The 20,895-nt window shown below is 40.5% G+C and overlaps 1 long non-coding RNA gene across 1 annotated transcript; it reads left to right on the top strand.

Annotated features, from left to right (window-relative positions):
• The first annotated feature begins 27 nt into the window (after positions 1-27).
• Positions 28-18,877, top strand: LOC113838972. Its single transcript, XR_004772673.1, has 3 exons — positions 28-997; positions 17,024-17,150; positions 17,368-18,877. It is a non-coding gene; the product is annotated as an uncharacterized LOC113838972 (long non-coding RNA).
• The last annotated feature ends 2,018 nt before the right edge of the window (positions 18,878-20,895 follow it).

Raw genomic sequence — 20,895 nt, 5'->3', positions numbered from 1 at the left:
GCGCTGTTTCGTGATTGGAGTTTCGCAGGAGAGTCTCAGCAGCCCGACTTCCGGTTGGCTTCAGCTCGCCAGCACAACAGACTTCCGGTCCGGCAGACCGATTCCGTATCGGGGATCGCGGGGAAATAGAGTCGGGAATTTCGCTTTCAAGTTCCAGTGCTCCCTCCTTCCGCTTGGCTTCAGGTTGCCAGCATTACCGAGTTCCAGTCCCATTCTGGCTTCCCCTGCAGAGACGGGAATGGGGCTTCTGAGACTCACGATTCCCGACTTCCGGTTGGCTTCGGCTTGCCAGCACTAACGACTTCCGGAGTCCTGCTAATGGATGGGAACGGCGCGGCTGGCTTCCAGCGACCAGAATTTCGCTGGAATCTCAGGACACCCGACTTCCGCTTGGCTTCAGGTCGCCAGCGCAACCCGGTTCCCGTCAAGTCTGGCTCGGTGCAAAAGCAGCTCCCGGTTTCCAGTGACTGCTGCTCAGTCCCAGCATTCCAGTCTTCCGGTCGGCTTCAGCACGCCCATACTACCAACTTCCGGTTACGGACAAGCTGCTCCGCGCCTGCAAGTGAGTGGCTGCCGGTGACGGGAATTCTGCTTCTGCGTCACAGGATGCCCGACTTCCGGATGGCTTCGCCTGCCAGCACTAGCGACTTCGTGTCCCGGTCTTTCTGCTCCTACCGCGCACAGTGACGGGGATTCAGCTTGTGAGCCCAGCACGCCAGACTTCCGGTTGGATTCGCTTGCCAGTACTACCGACTTCCTGTCAGAGTCTTTCTTTTTCCGACCCCGCAGGAAGAACGACCGCTTTTGAAGGGAACTCGGCGTGTGAGTCCCGGGATTCTCGACTTCCGTTTGGCTTCGGATGCCAGCACTATTGACTTCCTGTCCGCCGTCAGAGACCGCACCAGCAGTGCTACGGCCACAGGTCTTCCGGTTCCGCAAAGACTCCTCGAGCACCGCCGCGAATCCCGCGTGAGAAACGCACGGCTCCCCGCTTCCGGTGCGTTACCGAATCCTTCTGGGGGGGAGGCAGGGGGGGCACCTGGGTCGGAAACCGCGGTTCCGTTCCACCGGGACTCATTTACCGCTCCTGAGTCTCACACTTTCTGCCCGTGTCCTGCGATTCCCATCCGTCCCCGCGACAGCGCTGCACGGCAACAAGGTTCCGCTCGGGACCGGCACCTGGAAACGGTCTGTGTGGAGACCGGGGAGGGGGAGAAAAAAATACAGAGCTTCCGGTGAACACTGTGGGCGGGACTTCCGGTTTACTCTCCCATCCGTTAAACTCAAGGGGGACTCAGAGATGAGTGAATTAATGATGCTCCAGGTCCTGAGGGGGTGGGAGGGGCGGGGCCTGTCAATCATGATCAGTCTGTCTGCTTCTGCTTCCATCAGCTACTGGATGGAGGCTCTGGGACGGCAAATAAGGGAGTCAGCGTCTCATCATCAGAGAAGGGCGTTTAAGGGAAACTCCTGACTGTTGCTCACACTGTCAGCTGACGTCATCCTTGTGCGTCACTGCACATTTCCCTAGAGCCAGATTCCTCTTTACATCTATAGCGGCTCTGTCTGTCACGGGGTGTTCTTTCCTGCCGTCCTCTATTCTTCCGCCGTCTCAAACTTCCTGCTCCCTCAAGTCCTCCTCTCCCGTCCTCTGCTTCCCTCTCCATTCTCCTAACTCTCCCCTCCCCCATGGTCCCAATTAGCTCAAGAGACCTGTCCGTGTCCCCTTCCCTGGCAGACCATGAGATCTCTCTTAGGGTTTCCCCTGTTCCCTGGCTTCTCTGGTGGTGTGGATTGTACGCTGTTCATCCTTTGTCCCGTGTCTAAAACCCATATATAAGAGAGCAAGTAGCATGTTTTTCTCTCTGTGACTCGGTTACCTCAGTCAGGATGCTTTCATCTATTTCCATCCATTCGCCTGCGAACTTTAAGATTCCATTATTTTTCTCCCGAGTAGTACTCCATTGTGTAAATGCACCACATTTTCTCTGTCCATTCTTCAGTCGAGGGGCGTCTAGGTTGAATCCAGGTTCCACCTATGACAGATCATACTGCTGTGAATATAGTTGAACAGATGTCCTTGTTGTATGAATGTTCATCTTTTGGCTACACACCTATGAGTGGAATTGTTGTGTCTTGTCGTAGATTGATTCCAATTTTCCTGAGGAGCTTCCGTACTTATTTGCAAAGTGGTTGTAAGACTTTGCACTTCCACCAGCAGTGGAGGGATGTTCTTTTCCCAATCCTCTGCACCATAAACTGTCATTGGTGTTTTTGATTTTAGCCATGCTGACAAGAGCAGTATGCTACCTCAAAGTTGTTTCGATTTACGTTTCCCTGATTGCAAATATATTAGCACTTTCTTAAGTGTCTTTCTGCCATTTTAGATTTCTCTATTGAGAAGTTTCTATTTAATTCTGTATCCCACTTTTGAATTGAATTTTTTGGAGTTTTGTTGACTAGTTTCTTGAGTTCTTTGTATATTTTGGAATTCATCCCTCTGTCAAATATGGGGTTGATGAATATCTTTTTTCACTTTGGGGCCTGTCATTTTGTTTTGTTTACTATGCCCTTTGACTTACAGAAGTGTCTCAGTTTCAGCAGGTCCCATTTCTTAATTGTGGAACTCTGTGTCTGTGCTACTGGTGTTATGTTCAGGAAATGGTCTACTGTGCAAATTCTTAAAGGATACCTCCTACTTTCTCATATACAATGTTCAGTGTGGGTGGATTTATATTGAGGTCTTTGATCCATTTGCTCCTAAGATTTGTGCATGGTGATGGATATGCATCTGTCTGCAGTCTTTTACATGCCAGCACCCAGTTATGCCAACACTATTTGCTGAAGATGCTTTCTTTTTTTATATTGTATAATTTTAGCTTGATTGTCAAGCATCGGGATTTCATAGGTATGTTTTACCATACCATGATTTTCAATTAAATTCCATTGGTCTACATGTCTTTTAAATTATTATTCTATGCTATTTTGTGATTGAGCATCATTGGGGTTGTATTTTCCTGAAACAAAAGGTATTATAAGGAGAATCTGGTCCATTGCACGATATCACCTCCATTTTTGGAAAGACCCCTACAGCATGGTGCTTCTGTTTTTGGAAGAAATATCAGATGCTTGAGGGTTAGAAACAACAGTTCAAATGTCATATTGAGGTGATTTTGTGAAAGTTGTGAATTCTGTGTTTATTTAATTTTTATACCCTTAGAATTATAGAGAGCTGGGTAACACTCTTCATGATCACCCTTTTCCTTTCCTATGGATTATTTGGTATTTTGATTAAAAGTTGCCAAGAAATTTCTAGCCTGATTTCTTAGCTTTTTTTCCCCAAACCATTCTTTGTTTCAAAAATATTTTGCATATTTTTGATTGTTGTCCCTTTGTGACACGTATAGACCTCATTTTTTGTGAATTTGTGTGGTGATTTTGTGGACTATATATCGGTAACCTACTTACATTCATTTTCTTAAAAATGTTGGACTTTCGCCAATTTGTCTTCATAAAATATGTTATCAGTTCCTGATGTTTTGTATTTTTGGGGGGGGAAGTTGCTGTGGCGAGACAGTTTTATTTTTTTCTTCTTTATCTTACATGCTTGCCTCTTCCCATTTCCTGGCATACAGGCACATCTGTGTTTTCCAGTTGTTGCTATCTTTATTTTTGTGTCTTTCACACTTAAGTGATTTATATTATCAATACATTGGCTTGCATTTAAAAACCTTCTCATATATTACTGTCTCTGTCTCCTAATTAGCCACTGGGATCAACATGACCAAATCTAGGGTCATCTGAGCAAATGTCGACTGAGTGTTTTCTTAGATAAGAATATCTGATTTGTGCCTGAAAATGCTTGTGTTCACTTATGGTTGATGTGGGGGAAAAGACTTGCACTCAATTGACAATGTCTTTCGGCAAGTGGGCCTGGGCTGGATAAGAAACCTAGTGGAGCACAAGACAGTGACAATGTAAAAGAGATAATAAAGAAACAATGGTTCCACATGATTTTCCTTCAGTGCTAACCTGAGTTTCTATTCTAAACTCCAATAATAAGATAGATAGTGGCCTAAGGGTAACAACAAAATCAGTAAATTACCAGAATAGCTTTTACTTTCATCCATCCTTTCTCAGAATACTGTAAGAGATTAATTCTTTTCAATATTCAGGACTTCTATCATCTTTATAAATAAGGTCTTAATTGTGCTTCAAAGGTATTGGAATATTCATGACTTGCTAAGGCACAATAGCCAGAATCTGGTAGTGACTTATTGCTCTGGTGGATGTTGGTTCTGTTGTTTTGCTGGTGCCAGTTATCTTGCTTTGAGGTGATTCAGGTCTACGTGCTGATTTCTCAATTTTTCTTTGTTGGATGGGTGTTTTTTTCCTTGGCTTTTATTTGCTCTGATTTTCTGATCTGAGGGCCTAAGGTTAAACAGGGCTTCTCACCCCAATTTAGGGGCTGGAAATTTTGCTCTGAACATTGGGGAGAAGGAGTAGTGTGTAGAAACATTTTTGTAGTCAACTTCAACATGTTTTTGATGCACACATGGAAAGCAGATTGTCAAACTTGAAGAAGTCTGGTTTCTTCATTACCATCTAGAGAGTTTCAGTTCTTTGCATTTCAGCTTTTTCTTTTCTTTTGTTTTTGGTTTTTGTAGGCAGGGTTTCTCTGTGGCTTTGGAGGCTGTCCTGGAACTAGATCTTGTAGACCAGTCTGGTCTGGAATTCACAGAGATCCGCGTGCCTCTGTCTCCCAATTACTGGGATTAAAGTTGTGTACAACCAACGCGGGCTTTTGCATTTCAGCTTTATATGAAAGATCCATTTATTGTTATTTTTGTATAGGTTGTAAAGGACATCTTGTGTGTTGGGTAGCACTCCACTACTAAGCTGTGATGTAAAAGAGTAAAATTGGTAATAAAAGTATTTACCAATGCTCAAGATATTGTAAGTCTCACAAAGTAGAATTCAGCTGAGGGAAGGGTACTTTTAAAACACACAAAGATAAGTATATGATAACCAGATCTGTTAGAAATTATGACACTAGGATAGATATTCTTTTACCACAATTTTTTATAGATTTGGCTGAAAATAATTACAAATCAGACACCCCTGATTTAAAACCAGGCATGTGACCCATTTTCATACCAAAGAATAGGACTGTGACAAGCTGCACAAGGAGCCATTACAGGGTCACAGGAAAACTTAAAGTGTGCTGTGCCATAAAGTTCCAGGTTTCTTCTTGAGAAAGGCAGAGTTCTACTAGGTGGACAATAGAACACCAGGTGACAACTATTTGAAATGTAAAGCTCTGTTGTGTTAAGGACTTGTCCAATCAAGCAAAGCTTTAATTTAGGCCACAAGGAAAGGAGGAGGAACATTCTTGGGATAGCTAGCAACAGGTTGGAGCCTAGAATTTGGGAGATTTCCTTAAGAACCTGATGTATTGACAATAAAACAGAGAGTCATGTCTAAAACCAGGAATTTACTTGGGAGAAGTGGTAATGTTCTGGAGCAAAGCCTTTGTCGAGTGCTTGCTTCAGATCTGGAGACAGGGGTGAGTGATTTTGAAATTTGTGTCTCCACAGTTTTTTAAAAGGTCCAGGTCTGGAGTAGAAGCCAGGGACAGGGACCCCTGTGCTGTTTCATTAGGCACATCTAACCTTTAAGGAAGTGCTCTAGCTTCACTAGCCAATCAGGGACACCAGGCCAATCCGCCAGTCACAAGGACACTTCCTGGTGCCATGCTGCAGGCTTGGTTTTAATGCAGAACAGGTGGTAGTTTGCTTGCTGTGCTGGTAGATTGATTGCTGTGCTGTGAGTTCTACTGTAGGGGATTGTGATCAAGGATGTATGAGAAGCCACAACATGGTGATATTATACCAAGATGGGGAAGACTGAATGGGGAGGCATGGGGGATCGTGTGGCAGGCCCTCCTGGAGGCAGGGTGGGAACCTCCTGCCACGTTTATTGTTCTGTTAGGGCCCCTTTGATCCTAGAAACTCCAGAACCTGGTGACGGCTGATGGATGCTTCACTCTGTGGGCTGCATCTGTGGAAAGCATTTTGATCAGGGAACTTTGTGGAGAAACATCTTTGTATTCATCACCGAACATCCTTTTGTCGCATATGGAAGGAAATTTGCCAAACTTGGAGAGGCCTAGTTTCTCCAGGGTCTTCTAGAAGTCTTGCAATTTATATTTATCTTTTAGGTATGAGATCAATTTGGAGTTAATTTTGTCTATGTTATAAATGCATTGTTTTTTGAGACAGGGATTCTCTGTGGTTTTGGAGGCTGTCCTGGAACTACATCTTGTAGATCAGACTGGTCTTGAACTCACAGAGATCTCACTGCCTCTGCCTAAGTGCTGGGAATAAAGACATGCACCACGATTTCCTGGATACATTTCATTTTTTAAAAGATTTATTTATTTATTATGTACACATTGTTCTGCCAGCATATATGTCTGCAGGCTAGAAGAGGGCACCAGATTTCACTACAGACAGTTTGGAGCCACCACGTGGTTGCTGGGAATTTAACTCAGGATCTTTGGGAGAGCAGGCAGGGCTCTTAACCACTGAGCCACTTCTCCAGCCCCTACTTTTTGTTTTTTGAGACAGGATTTTTCTGTATAGCTTTGGAGCCTAAACTGGAACTTGCTCTGTAGAACAAGCTAGCCCCAAACTCATAAGAGATCTGTCTTGCTCTGCCTACCAAGTGCTGGGATTAAAGGCCTGGGTCAGTAAAGACAGGAAGGGAGGGTGGAGGAAGGGAGGAAGGAAGGGTAGGGAGCAAAGGGAGGATATGGACCATAAGCCCTCCAATCTGTTCCCACTCTCCATCTCCCACATGAGCTTTTTGCAGTTAGTTTTGATTTGGTCTGATTTGGATCCCTGCATCCTCAGATAGTTTTATTGGTGTGTAGAAACTTGTCACTTCTATCCAGGAGTACAAGGGGATATTCCTATGGAGACCAGGAAGATAGCAGTGTATGCAATCTGAACCAGGGGCAAGTATGATTGAAATGCATATCATTGCAGATCTAGAAAAGATTTTTTCTTTGTGTGTGTGGTACAGCCAGGAACATGAATATTGTGTTTCTAAGCACACTCTAACCCTATGGGTAGTGCTCTTGTCACTCAAGCCTCACTATCTAATCATGCCCTATCTGAATTGCCTATCAGAAGAGGTGCAGGGCTCTTCCTGTCACCAGGTTTCAGGCTTGACTTTGAACAGGAGACAGTGGTTTTGTGTGCTGTGGTGCAGTTCCTGCTGCAGGGAGCTGAGCTGAGCTTCAGTGATCTGGGAAATGACAACATGGTGAACTAGGGGATGTTGTCTGTATATGGGGAGGGAAAGATAGTGAGGTGTGGCAGATAGTGTGCTAGGTCCTCCCTGTATCTGGGTGGCAAACTGTAGCCAGATTTCCTTATTGTGAAGTCTCAAGTGGAAGTGGTCTTTGAAAATTATTCCTCCTAGAGGGATGTTTCTCAATAACTTTGTTCTGTGGTTTTCATCTGATCAGAGAAATGGGAGCAGGGAGCTGTGTGTAGGAGAAACTTTCTAGTCAACTTCAACATTCTTGATGTACATATGGATAGCAGGTTTCTTAAATCAGGCCTATTTTACCAGTAGCATCTTGAAAGTCAACATTTGCTTTTAACATTTACATGTTATACAGATCTATAGTTAATTGTGTGCAGGTTGTCCTGAGGCATCTCATGTGTTGGGTAGCATTCCCATATGATGCTGTAATGTAAAAGATTAGAATTGGTGATATAAATGATTTACCAATTCTTAGGAAATAGTATGTCTCCCTAAATAGAATTGAGCTGAGCAGGACTGTTTCTGAAAATACCAAAAGTTAAGCACATGCTAAACAGCCTATTTTGGATGCTAGGATACACATTTCTTCACCAGGATTGTCTAGACATTTGTCTACAAATCATTAGAAAGATGCCACCCCTGATTTATACCAATCAAGGAGTCCCCATCCCAATATCAAAGAATAAGCCTCTGAAATCTGCTCGTGGAGGCATTACTGGATCACAACAAATCTTAAACCCTGGTGTCATAAAGATTCTAGGATTTTTTCTTGTGAAAAAACATAATTTGTCATTGGGTAATATGAGAACAGGTGACAATTATTTGAAAATATAACACAGTTGTGTTAAGAACTCACCTCACCAAGCAAGGCTTTCACTTAAGCCCTCAGCCTGGGAGGACACAGTAACAGCTTGGGGTTTGGGCTTGGGAGCTTTCATGGAGGCCTGATGATTTGACAATAAACAGAGCTCCTTCTCTAAAATCTGCAGTATGTTTGGGAGAGTTGGTGATGGTCTGGGGCCAGGAACTTTTGGAAGTGTTGCTTCAAATCGTGAGAACCTAACTCTCCCCAGCATATGGAACTATTGTTGTCTGTCCTAAGCCCACTGTGTCTTAAGTCAGTAATGTTCTTGAGATACTTTGTTTCTGTTGTGTGGCATTGTTTGACTAGTCTCTACATGAATTTCTCAGACTATATGATTCTTTGATTATGTAATATGATTCTCCCCTATCTTTCGATCCTCCCACCCCTTCTATGTAGTGTACAGGATGCTATTCTTCTCAAGAAGCTTATTTAATCTGGGGCATTTACTCTGCAATACCTCCCAAACTTAGCATTTATCTTTGATACCTTCTACTTGTTTTATCTTTTATATCCCCATGACCTTCATCTCAGGACCCTGTCCCTGAATAATGACCTGTTGTTTTGGGTCAATGGTATACTTAAGAAATTACTTAAGGAATATCCTGGCTGTGTGATTGTATTTTACTTAACTACTAGTATCCACTTCTAAGGCCTGGAATATTTCTGATTTATGGTGTTCATGTTTAGAGGAAAAATATGAGAACATTTTCATCTGCTCTAATACAAGTCTTTAGTCTCTGGCATGCATGGTCATAAACCCTGATTCAAGTTTTCAAAATAATTTTTGAGATTTTAAATGCATCATGTTCACCTTGTGTTTTCTTCCTCCAAGGCAATTGGTTTCTAATCTGTGGCCTGTTTTTCTTTAACTCAGTTACACAGAAACAACACACATTTACTCTGTGGATGTAACCTATGTTTGCTCTCAGGTTTTCCCAGCTCTGAGGCAATGGGTTTCCTTCACAGGTTATTGAGTGTGTAATGGAATGTGCACACAAAGGACCCTGTGCTTTGGTTGAGGAACAGGGTGTACTATACGAGAGTGGAGGTATTGCTACTAAAATACAAACTTTTTAGACTAGGGCTCTGTCTATGCTGCTGTAAGAGCAGATCTGGAAGGACTGTGCTGTCTGAGTCATTTGATGTCTGATCACCCAACAGGGAAGCTGCTAATATGAGTACTAGCAGGGTGGCCCTAGAAAATATGGGTTTTTTGGGGGGCAGGTGTTAGCAGTCAGGAGTACTAGTGTCAGGTAATTTGTGGGTTCTTGGCATGGCTTCTTTTGCCTTTGCTGAAATGAGTTGTAACAAAGACCACGAGATATTCCATGGCTATTGTATGGGGTTGAGAGCAGGTTTGTTGTGCTATCATTTCATTTATGTATTTACTTGTTGACTACCTGTTTTTCAAGACAGGGTTTCCCGGTTTAACTGTCGTAGCCTACTGGGACTTACCATATACAGCAGTCTGGTCTTGAACTCACAGAGATCTTACTGCATCAGCCTCCTGGGTGCTGTTATTAAAGTCATGTGCCACCAACACCACCACACTGTAAGCTTTCAATTCTGTTGGAAGTTGAACAGAACATGAGCCAGTGTGTAGTTATGTTGATACATATTTTGACCTCGGCAATGGCCTTTGTCCTCCATAACTCCCAGTATGGATTTAATGTGTAAGAGGAGACTCTGCAGCCCTGGTCTGGGGCATAAAATTCTTGCAGTATCATTGTCCAGAGTTCACATGTGAGCACTGCTTCTGATTGTTGTAGGAGACAGATTAGAAAACTGAAGGTCTGGTTTCTAGAAGTTCTGAATACTGCATTCCATTTTCAGGGTTGTATTAAAAATATTGCAAAGAATTTAGGAACTTTTAGAAAAATGGTGACATGGATCGTCTTTCATGTATACATATTTAGGATGCTTGTTACTTGTTAGTGCTCCTAAACAGAATGATGTGATTCAATGAAGTTTAGTTCCAGGGGAGAAAAGGTGTTTCTGATATGCAGAGATTTCTCAAGTGTGAACAGTGCTATGCTGGTAGATTGGTCAGATTCCATTTTATGTGCGAAAGGCCATGGAAATGGGGAGCATTTTTTTTTAATTTCAATTAGAAACTAGTTTGTTTTACATATCAATCAGTTTCTGCCCCTCCCACTCCATCCCCTTTCTGCTCCTCAGGGAAGGTAAGGCCTTCCACAAGTGATCTTCGAAGTCTGTCATATCATTTGGAACACATCCTAGGACCATCCCCATGTTTCTCGACTAAGAGAATGTTGCTTTATGTGGAATGGGCTCCCAAAATTTATTCATATACTAGGGATAAATTCTAATCCACTACCATAGGCTGTGTAGATTGCCCAGGCCTTTAAGTGACACCCATGTTCAGGGGGTCTGGATCAGTCCTATGCTTTTTTCCCTGCTATCAGTCTGTGGTCCATGAGCTCCCCTTTGTTCAGGTCAGCTCTTTCTGTGGATATCTCCCATCTGGTCTTGACCCATTTGCTCATCGATACTCCCTATCTGAAACTAGATTCCAGGAGTGTGGCTCAGTGTTTACCAGTAGTTGTCTGCTTCTTCTTCCATCAGCTCCTGGATGAAGGCCCTAGATTGCATATAAGTTACTCACCAATCTCATCAGAGAAGGGCATTTAAGGTTAATCTTGACTATTGCTTACAGTGTTACTGGGTGTCATCCTTGTAGATCACTGGGCATTTTCCTAGTGCCAGTTTACTCTTTAAATGTATAATAGCTCCGTCTATTATGGGGTATTTTTCTCTCCTCTATTCTTCCTCTGTCTCAATCTTTCTGCTCCCTCCAGTCCTCCTTTCCCCTACTCTTCTTCCCTTTTCTTTCTCCTAACTTTTTCTCCCCTCCCCCCATGGTCCCAATTTTCTCAGGAGACCTTGTCCCTTTCCCCTTCTCTGGAAGACCTTGTATACCTCTCTTTAGATACTCCTTGTTTCCTAGATTCTCTGGTGTTTTGGATTGCAGGCTGTTAATCCTTTGTTCCACGTCTAAAACCCATATATAAGAGAGCACATACCATGTTTTTCTTTTTGTGACTTGGTTACGTTAATCAGTATGTTTTCATCTACTTCCACCATTTGCCTGTAAATTTTAAGTTTCCATTTTTTTTTCTGCTGTGTAGTACTGTATTGTGTAAATGTACCACATATCCTCTATCCATTCTTCAGTAGAGGGGCATCTAGGTTGAATCTAGTTTCGAGCTATTAATGCTGCTATGAACATTTTTGAACAGATTTCCTTGTATGAATTTTCATCTTTTGCCTATATGCCTATGAGTGGAATTGGTGTATCTTGTGGTAGATTGAATCCATTTTTCTTGAGGAACTAACACACTTATTTCCAAAGTGGTTGTAGGACTTTGCACTTCTACCAACAGTGGAGGAATGCTCCTTCTCAAATCCTCTCCAGCATAAAATGTCATTGGTGTTTTTTATTTTAGCCATTCTGACAAGAGAGATATGCTTTCTCAGAGGTTCCATTCATTAATTCTGGAACTCAGTGTTAGTGCAACTGTTGTTATGTTGAGGAAGCCTTCTACTGTACAAATTCTATGAGGGTACCTCCTATATTCTCTTCTAAGCGGTTCACTGTGGCTGGATTTATTTTGAGTTTTTTTGATCCATTTCTTTGTTGTTGTTGTTGTTTGGTTTTACAAGACAGGTTTTCTCTTTATTGCTTTGGAGCCTCTCCTGGAACTAGCTCTGTAGACCAGGCTGGCTTTGAACTCAAAAAGTTCCATCAGCTCATGCCTCCCAAGTGCTGGGATTAAAGGCATACAACAACAATGCTCGGCTTCTTTGATCCATTTGGACTTATGTTTTGTGACTGGTGATAGTAATGTATCTGTCTACAGTCTTTTACATGCCTGCATTTGGTTATGCCAGCATTATTTGTTGAAGATGTTTTCTTTTTTTTTTAGTAATGTTTTGTCTTTTTTATTTTATTTTACATACTAATCTCATTTACTCTTGAATCTCCTCATCCTGGTCACCCACCTTACCCTCACATCATTGGGACCCACTCTTTAGTGTGGGTAAGGTCTCCTCTGAGGAGTCAATTTGAATTCTATCCCATCACCACAGTGAGTCAGGACCAAGGTCCTCCACGCTGTGTCTATGATGAGCAAGGTATCTCTCTATAGTATCATTGTACATTTTGTTTATATATGATTTTTCATCATTTTGTATTTGAATTAGAAACAAGATTGATTTACATGACAAACCCAGTTCGCTTCTCCCTCCCATCCTCCCCTACCATCCCCAACTAAAACCCTACCTATCATACACCCTTTCTTCTATTCTTCACCTGATTCAACCTTTCTGCTCCCTCATGACCTCTGCATCCTTCCTATTCTTCCCTTCTCATTTTCATAGCTCCCTCCCCCCTCTTCCCATGCTCTCAATATGCTCAGGGGATCGTGACCCTTTCCCCTTCTCCAGGGAACAATGTTTGTCTCTCATGGTCCTCCTTGTTTAGTAGTTTTTCTGGCAGCATGTATTGTAGCCTTGTAATCCTTTACTGTATGTCTAAAATCCACATATGAGTGAGTTTATAGAAGATGCTTTCTTTTATCCATTGTATAACATCCAGTGTTCATAGGTATGTGAGTCCATATTACAGTTTTCAATTTGAGTCCATTGGTCTACATGTCTTTTAAATTATTTTTCTGTGTTGTTTTTTGATTGAGCACCAGTGGGGTTGTATTTACCTGAAACAAAAGGAATTATAGGGAGATGCTGATGTATAGGAAGAGATCCCCTTCACTTCTGGAGATAACTCTGGATCATGGTGCTTCTGTTTTAGAAGAAATACCAGTAGCTTGAGGGTCAGAAACAACAATTCAAGGATCATTTGAAGTAATTTTATGTAAATTGTGAAGTCTCTGTTTATTTATTCTTTTATATCCATGGGATTATAGGGATGTGCGCAACATTGGTCAATGATCACCCTTTTCCTTTCCTATGTTTCTTTGGGCTATTGATTAAAAGTTGACAATATTTTTTCTGCCTTATTTCTTTCCTTTTTCTCACCAACCCCATCTTCTTTGAAAATATTTCACATACTTTTGATTGTTGTATCTTTGTGACAAGCGTTGACCTCATATTATGTGAATCTGTGTGCTGATTTTCTGTAATCTATAACAATAAAGTAGTTATATTCATTTTCTTAAAAATATTCGACCTTCCCCAAGTTGTCTTAATACAATTTCTTATGTTGTCAGTTCTTGAAGGTTTTGATTTGGGGGAAGTTGCTGTGGAGAGACATTTTTAGTTTTTATCATCTTTATCTTAGGTGCTTGCCTCTTACCATTTTCTGGTACACTATCATTTCTGTGTTTTCCAGTTGTGGTTATCTCTATGTTTTAATCATTAGTGCTTAAGTGATTTATATGATTTATGCATTGGCTTTACATTTTAAAACCTTCTCATATATTGCTGTCTCTGTCTCCTAATTAGCCTCAGTTTTCAATATGATCAATCCTGGGGTCATCTGATCAAACGTCGATTGTGTTCTTAGATCAGAATGTCTGACTTCTGCCTGAAAAAGATTGTGTTTACTGATGATTGATGTGGGAAGAAGAAATCGACTGAGTTGGCAATGTCTCTTAGCAAGTTTTCCTGGGCTGCTAAAGAGAACTAGCTGAATACAAATAGTATAAAAGTGAAAGAGAAAATAAAAAATAATGGTCCCACAGGTTTTTCCTTCAGTATATAACTTGAGTTTCTCTTTCTCTACTGAGCTCCCTAATAGATGGACTTTGTCCTAAGCATAACAATAAAATCAGTACATTACCAGAGTAGTTTTTACTTAAATAATTTAATCACAGTGACAGTATTTCATTCATCCTTTCCCATAATTATTTCAGCGACTAATTCATTTCCACTTTCAGGACTTCTATCAAGTTAATAAAGTTGGTCTTTATTATGCTTCAACCATGTTGGACTACTCATGACTTGGTCTCATAGGATTGATGGAAACTGATAGTGATTTATTGCTCTGATGGTTGTTGTTTGTCGTTTTACACTGGTGTCCAGTTGTCTTGCTTTGAGGTGATTGTGGGTCTAGGTGCTAATTTCTCAGTTTTAATTCGTTGGAAGGGTGCTTTTTCCCTTGGCTTCTATTGGCACTCTGATATTCTGATCTGAGGGCCTATGGTTGAATAGGGCTTCTCACCACATTTTGGGTGCTGGAAATCTTTCGGTATGTGTGGTCTTTGTTCCAGCAGGGTATATCTGCCATGGTTTGAAATTGTAAGAATGGAAGAGAGGAGAGAACCCTGTGATAGTGTTGAAAAGGCATGGAGAGATTGGGAGATTTTTGTGGTCAGGTGGACCATATGGACTTCTGGCAAATGCTGTATCCTTTGAGCACAGGGATTTCTCTAAAGTTGGAGGCTACAACAAAAAAATGAGGAGGAAATTGAATTGTAAACAGTGTTCAGGGTTATTGAAAGAATGGAGAAGATCCACTGGAGAGGAAACAATTGTGTATTTCTTATAGATGGCATGAACTCTGGTCCAGAAGTGTGTCTTTGCTTCAGTTTACCTACCTGTTAGTCTGACTTATGAGACCTGCCATGAGCAGAGGATATTAATACAATTTTTTGTGTGACATGGCTTTGTGGATGGCAGTTGATTTGTTTTTGGAGCACTATGTTTGGGAATGAATGTACTGTGGAAGTTTCATGAGCTGCTGTCCCACATTACCTGTTATTTGGGCTGGTGTGACATGCACATGAGAAAGGGATGTCTCCCTCAGTTGGAGGCTGGAATATGGCAGTATTCCTCTTATTCTGAATGGTAATATATCCTTTGCTTTAATATGTTGGAAATCCTTAATTAGTTTCTTGATTATATAATATGTAACAGTCAAGACATTGTCTTGAGTATCAGAAGGGAATTTGTGCTTTTTGGGCTATTATATGTTATGATAATCAGTGAACTTGGAATAAATACAGAAATTCCCCTACCTCCACTCCTTCCAACCCTCTCCACAATATCCATTCCCCCAAATCCACTGATACTCTGTTTCCCTTCAGAAAAGAGAAGGCCTCTCATGGATATCAACCAAACACATCATGACAAGGTGCAATAAGATTAGTCACAAACCCTTATACAAGCCTGACCAAGGTAACTCAGTAGAAGGAAAAGTGTCCCAAGAGCAGGTGAAAGAGTCAGAGACACCACAGGAGGTACTGGTAGGAATCCCACAAACAAACCAAGATAAACAACCAAAGCATATTTGCAGAGTTACTGACACAGAGCCATGCAGGCTCCACGATTTACTCTTCACTTTCTCTGAGCCCCTAGGAGCCATGTTAAGTTCATTCTGTGTGATATGTTCTCCTGTTTTCTGGCATTGGGGAAATGTCCAAAGATATACAAGGATGACCCCAAATAACATTCTACGCAATAGTGAAAAGGTTATCCTAAATGCCCTTCTCATTTATTGAGATTGATGACTACTTTACATGCCATCCTAGAGCCTTCATCCAGTAGTTTATGGAAGCAGAAGCAGACACCCACAGCTAAGCACTGAACCAAAAGCCTGGAATCCAGTTGTAGAGAGTGAGGTGTGATGGGCAACGTAATCATGGCCAATCAAGGTTAACCCACATAAATAGGTGACTTGAAGATTAGGATCTCATTGACGTCAAACAGATAGTTCAGAACCAGCATAGGACAGAACTAGGCCCTCTGAAATTGGGAGTCAGTTAGGAGAACTGGGCATTCTATGATGCCTCTAGTCATGGAAGAGAATTTATCTCTAGTGTACAAATGGACATTGGGATCCCATTCCACACTGAGGGTTACTTTCTCAGCCTAGACACACTGGGGAATGACTAGGCCCTGCCACAAATAATGTGATGGACTTTGATTCCTCATGGAAGCCCTCACCTTTTCTGTTAAGCAGAAGAGGGATGGGATGGGGTTCAATGTTAGGTATGGGTGAATGGGGAGGGGCATGGAGTGGGACTGGTATATATAGTAAAAATGTTTGTAATTTAAATGTAAAAAAATTAGAAAACATAAAAGATCGTATTCAACAGAATTTAGAACTCTTAATGTTACCAGGACCAGATGTCTGAAGGAGTAATTTACCTCCAGCAATTCTTTCTCACCTCACAGGATCACCTATCCAACTATAGTTTCTATCCCATCCCTTCCACCCTACATCACCTGTGCTCACATTTAGATCTTAAATGTTAAAAGCAATGAAGAATAATGACTAAATATCATATACTGAAATTAAAAACACATAAAATATTATGAAAAGGAGACTCTGGCCTCATCCTTAAAGGGAAAATAGAACTTTGAAATTAATGTGAGATAAATTAGCTATAAAGTGTGTTTTAGTTACATTTATAAGTTATTCAAATCTTGGATATGCATTTTATATTAAGTTATGAAGTGTATATTGCAGTTAAATATGGGCTGCACACTGGAGATTATCATCAGAAATGTTAAATGTGTGGGGCCTCTACTCTTCTTTTTCTTGAGCCTTCCTCCTTGCTTCCAGATTTATCCTTCTGTGTTCCTGATACCACAGCCTATCCTTTCACCTGACTCACTATTGGATAAACACGTCTTCATCAGAATATAAGATGTTGTATTCAGGCAAAGAAGAACAGCTTCATAAAATTAAACTAATTTTATCAACACATAGTTACTTCATTAAGCAAATTTTCTATAGCATAAAAGTAACACATTTTAAAATAAGGTTCTACAGAAACACACATTTACAATACTGTCAGTATTTTGCTTTAAGTTTCACACATGTATGTGGTATTTTAGATTGCCATGAAGTATAAAGATGTGCATATTGACTTCACTTGGGAAGAGTGGACTTTGCTGGATACTTCTCAGAGGAATCTCTACAAAGATGTGATGCTGGAGACCTATGAGAACCTCAATGATATAGGTAAGAGTATGTTTTCCTTCCCATTTTAAAATAATAAGACAACTGTTCCTTGGTTATTGGTTCCTTGGCTCTTCTTTAATTTGATTGAGAAAGAAATAGAATTTGAATAAATAAATCAAAGTTATAAAGCTTACTGAGGACAGTAACATATTTTTTGCACATTTGCCTATATTATTTCTCAATAATACTCTATACATTTTCTTGCCCTATACTTTAGGATACTCTTGGGAAGACAATATTATTGAAGAACATTGTGCAAGGTCAAAAAGACATGACAGGTAATTTTCATTTACAAGCTCACAGAAATGTGTCTCTGAAGAAATTGAAATGTGTCCTGAAGTTTGAAACAGAAACAGCAGTGTATTTAAGCACAGCTTAATTTGCATTGATGACTATTAAATTCTCACAAGAACATAGAACTGAATTTCAGGTAGTTTCACTGCATTTTCAAAGCAATATTTTAAGAAAGAAGACAAAGAAATAATGCATTGAGAGAAAATGCCACTTAAATCCTTACACCATGAGAGCTATGCTGTAGTACCATAAATCCACTTATTTCATACTACCTATATTACTAAAGATATAGACAAGATTGAATTGATAGTCATGTCCCCAAAACTTCCAATAAGCAAATACTCCACAGAAAAATTGGTTTTACTCATGTACTTGCTGTGACAGGAGAAATTATTGTCAAGAGTCAAGGGGCAGTTATTTAGGAATGTGTAAGCACAATAACATATATCTATAAAGAACAGAATGTCAAAATGAATTAAATGATGAAGCCTCTTCTTCATAATCTTTACATTATTAAGAATATCATGTACTACTCAGGATAAAAGCCATTTCAGCAAAGAGATATGTAGAACATGATATACCTCTCTTGCAGGATATTTAAAAGTCGTGTAGTGGTCCCCATTTTGAGCATACTTGCTGAATTTGATTCAAGTGTATCAGTAATTTGTTTTTCATCTTCATTGATAATTCACCAAGCTCACTCTGTAGAAAAGCCCTATGAATCTATGTCTGTGTAAATACTTCTGTTTCTTGTAGTTCCTTAGCAAATGTATTATGACTCACAGAGAAGGAAAAGTTAATAATACAAAAAAGGATGATAAACGATGAATTTTTCTAGTTCTCCTCATTATGTGAAAAATCACCTTTAGAAAAAGGTTCTGAAAATGAGAACCATGTAATACAGGATTATATATTCACAGCTATTTTCAAAGATACATGCAACCCTTAATGAAGAGGAAAAGAAGAATGTAAGCACAGTGATAAAACTATAATATCGGAATCTTCTTTACAACTGAAATAAATTGTAATATTAATTTATACAGGTAACAAGATTCAACATTGTATTGAATATGGTAAAGCATTTACATATGAACCTTTTCCTGGCAGGCATGAAAGAAGGCAAATTGGAGAGAATTCTTCTGTATACACACAATGTGATAAAGCCTTTGAAAATAATGGTTATCTCCAAAGTCATGAAAGAAAAGACACTGAAGAGAAATCATATGAATGTAACCAATGTGGTAAAGCCTTTGCATATCACAGTTATCTTCTTATTCATCAAAGAAGACATAGAGGGGAGAAAACCTATGAATGCAATCAATGTGGTAAAGCCTTTTCTTACCACAGTACTCTTCAAATGCATGAAAGAACACATACTGGAGAGAAACCCTATGAATGCAATCAGTGTGGTAAAGCCTTTTCTCAGCAAAGATATCTTCAAATGCATAAAAGGACACATACTGGAGAGAAACCCTATGAATGCAATCTGTGTGGTAAAGCCTTTTCTCGGCACAGTCACCTTCACATGCATAAAAGAACACATACTGGAGAGAAACCTTATGAATGTAATCAGTGTGGTAAGTCCTTTTCTCGGCTCAGTAATCTTAAAATGCATAAAAGGACCCATACTGGAGAGAAACCTTATGAATGTAATCAGTGTGGTAAAGCCTTTTCTCAGGACAGTACTCTTCAATCGCATAAAAGGACCCATACTGGAGAGAAACCTTATGAATGTAATCAGTGTGGTAAAGCCTTTTCTCATCAATGTACTCTTCAATTGCATAAAAGAACACATACTGGAGAGAAACCTCATGAATGTAATCAGTGTGGTAAAGCCTTTGCTCATGACAGTACTCTTCAATCGCATAAAAGGACACATACTGGAGAGAAACGGTATGAATGTAATCAGTGTGGTAAAGCCTTTGCTCGGCACACTACTCTTCAAATTCATAAAAGGACACATACTGGAGAGAAACCTTATAAATGTAATGAGTGTGGTAAAGCCTTTTCTCATCAATGTACTCTTCAATCGCATAAAAGATCACATACTGGAGAGAAACCGTATGAATGTAATCAATGTGGTAAAGTCTTTTCTCACCACAGTAGTCTTCAGATACATAAAAGGACACATAATGGATAGATACCATAGGAAAGTAACCAGTGTGGTGAATCTGTTTCACAGCACAGTAATTGACTGCATCAGAAATTAACTTATACTTGGTGATTATGGAAATTTCCAAGGCCAAATCTCAAAAAAATGATGGAAATGTACAAAAGCAATTATCAGGATGGAAGCTGACAATAAATGTCTTTAAAAGATGGTTGGCTAACCAAAACCACAAGAGTGAGTTTATCTCCCATATGATAATAGGCATCATTGGGAGATCACAAGTCCACATGTGAGATGTACCCCTCCTTGATTTAATACCTCCTGTTAGAAGAAATTAGGAACTTTCAGACTCGAAGTCTGACTTGTCTGAATGGGCTCATATTCTGCTTCCCTGATGCCTGCAAACATTCAGTTTGGAACTCTGAGTGGTTATGACTTGTGGGAGCCTTGCAGGTTGGCATTAACCTTTAGGCCTAAACTTGGCATGCCACATGGTTATAGAACTGTCTTTTGATTATAAATGACTCCCAGAAGCATAAGTACCCAGAAGGAACATGACCGAGACATCAATCTATTGTTCCAAACACAGGTCCACTTACCTAAGCAACCCTCCCTCATCTCATCATTTACCTAGGTAACCCTCCTTCTCCCAACCACTCATGAACTTTTGACCCTGCCAACATCTTCTTTCTGTAGTTTACTAACATCCTGCTTAAATGAACACCTTTGTCTTGTGCTCTTCTCCCCTTCCCCCTTTACCTCATAATACTGGCTAGATAGGCTAGCCTGGAAAAAATAAAATTTGCCACTTAATCAGAATTCCGTCTATGGTTATTCTCTCTTGTCACTTGTCCCCATCCCACCCCAGATATCTTGCTGTTGATTGCTGTTCCACAGGTCCAGACAAGTACAGTGACTATAGAGGACATACAGATTGTGGCAAGAACCTGAGATTGAAGTCACTCTATGGTTTGCTCCATATTATATTTCCAGTGCTGTGGAGAATGGAAGAATTTTTAGGGAGATAATTAAGTTTTGATGCTCGAGTATCAAATGCCACACAGGATTCTTTGGTTATAACTGAGGACAAGCTAACATATACTGTATTTTGTTTCCACTCAGCTGTGATGGGTCAGCCACCTTAATTTCTTCCACTCTTTAATTTTTGGCAAATCATGCTGTTGTCAGAGACAGTACCCGCAGTCCCTTCTGGGACTGTAATACTTTTCAGTCCACCCCAGCAATCACTGGTACCCTCCTGAATAACAGGAATAAGGTTGTTCTATATGACATTTATATCACCCCCATTGAGTAATATCTAGTGAAAGAGTAGAGACCAGT

The sequence above is a fragment of the Cricetulus griseus genome, unplaced genomic scaffold (genome assembly GCF_003668045.3).
Source record: "Cricetulus griseus strain 17A/GY unplaced genomic scaffold, alternate assembly CriGri-PICRH-1.0 unplaced_scaffold_80, whole genome shotgun sequence".
NCBI classification, from domain to species: domain Eukaryota; kingdom Metazoa; phylum Chordata; class Mammalia; order Rodentia; family Cricetidae; genus Cricetulus; species Cricetulus griseus.
The sequence above is the reverse complement of the archived record's forward strand: the minus strand, read 5'-3'. Positions and strand labels throughout refer to the sequence as shown.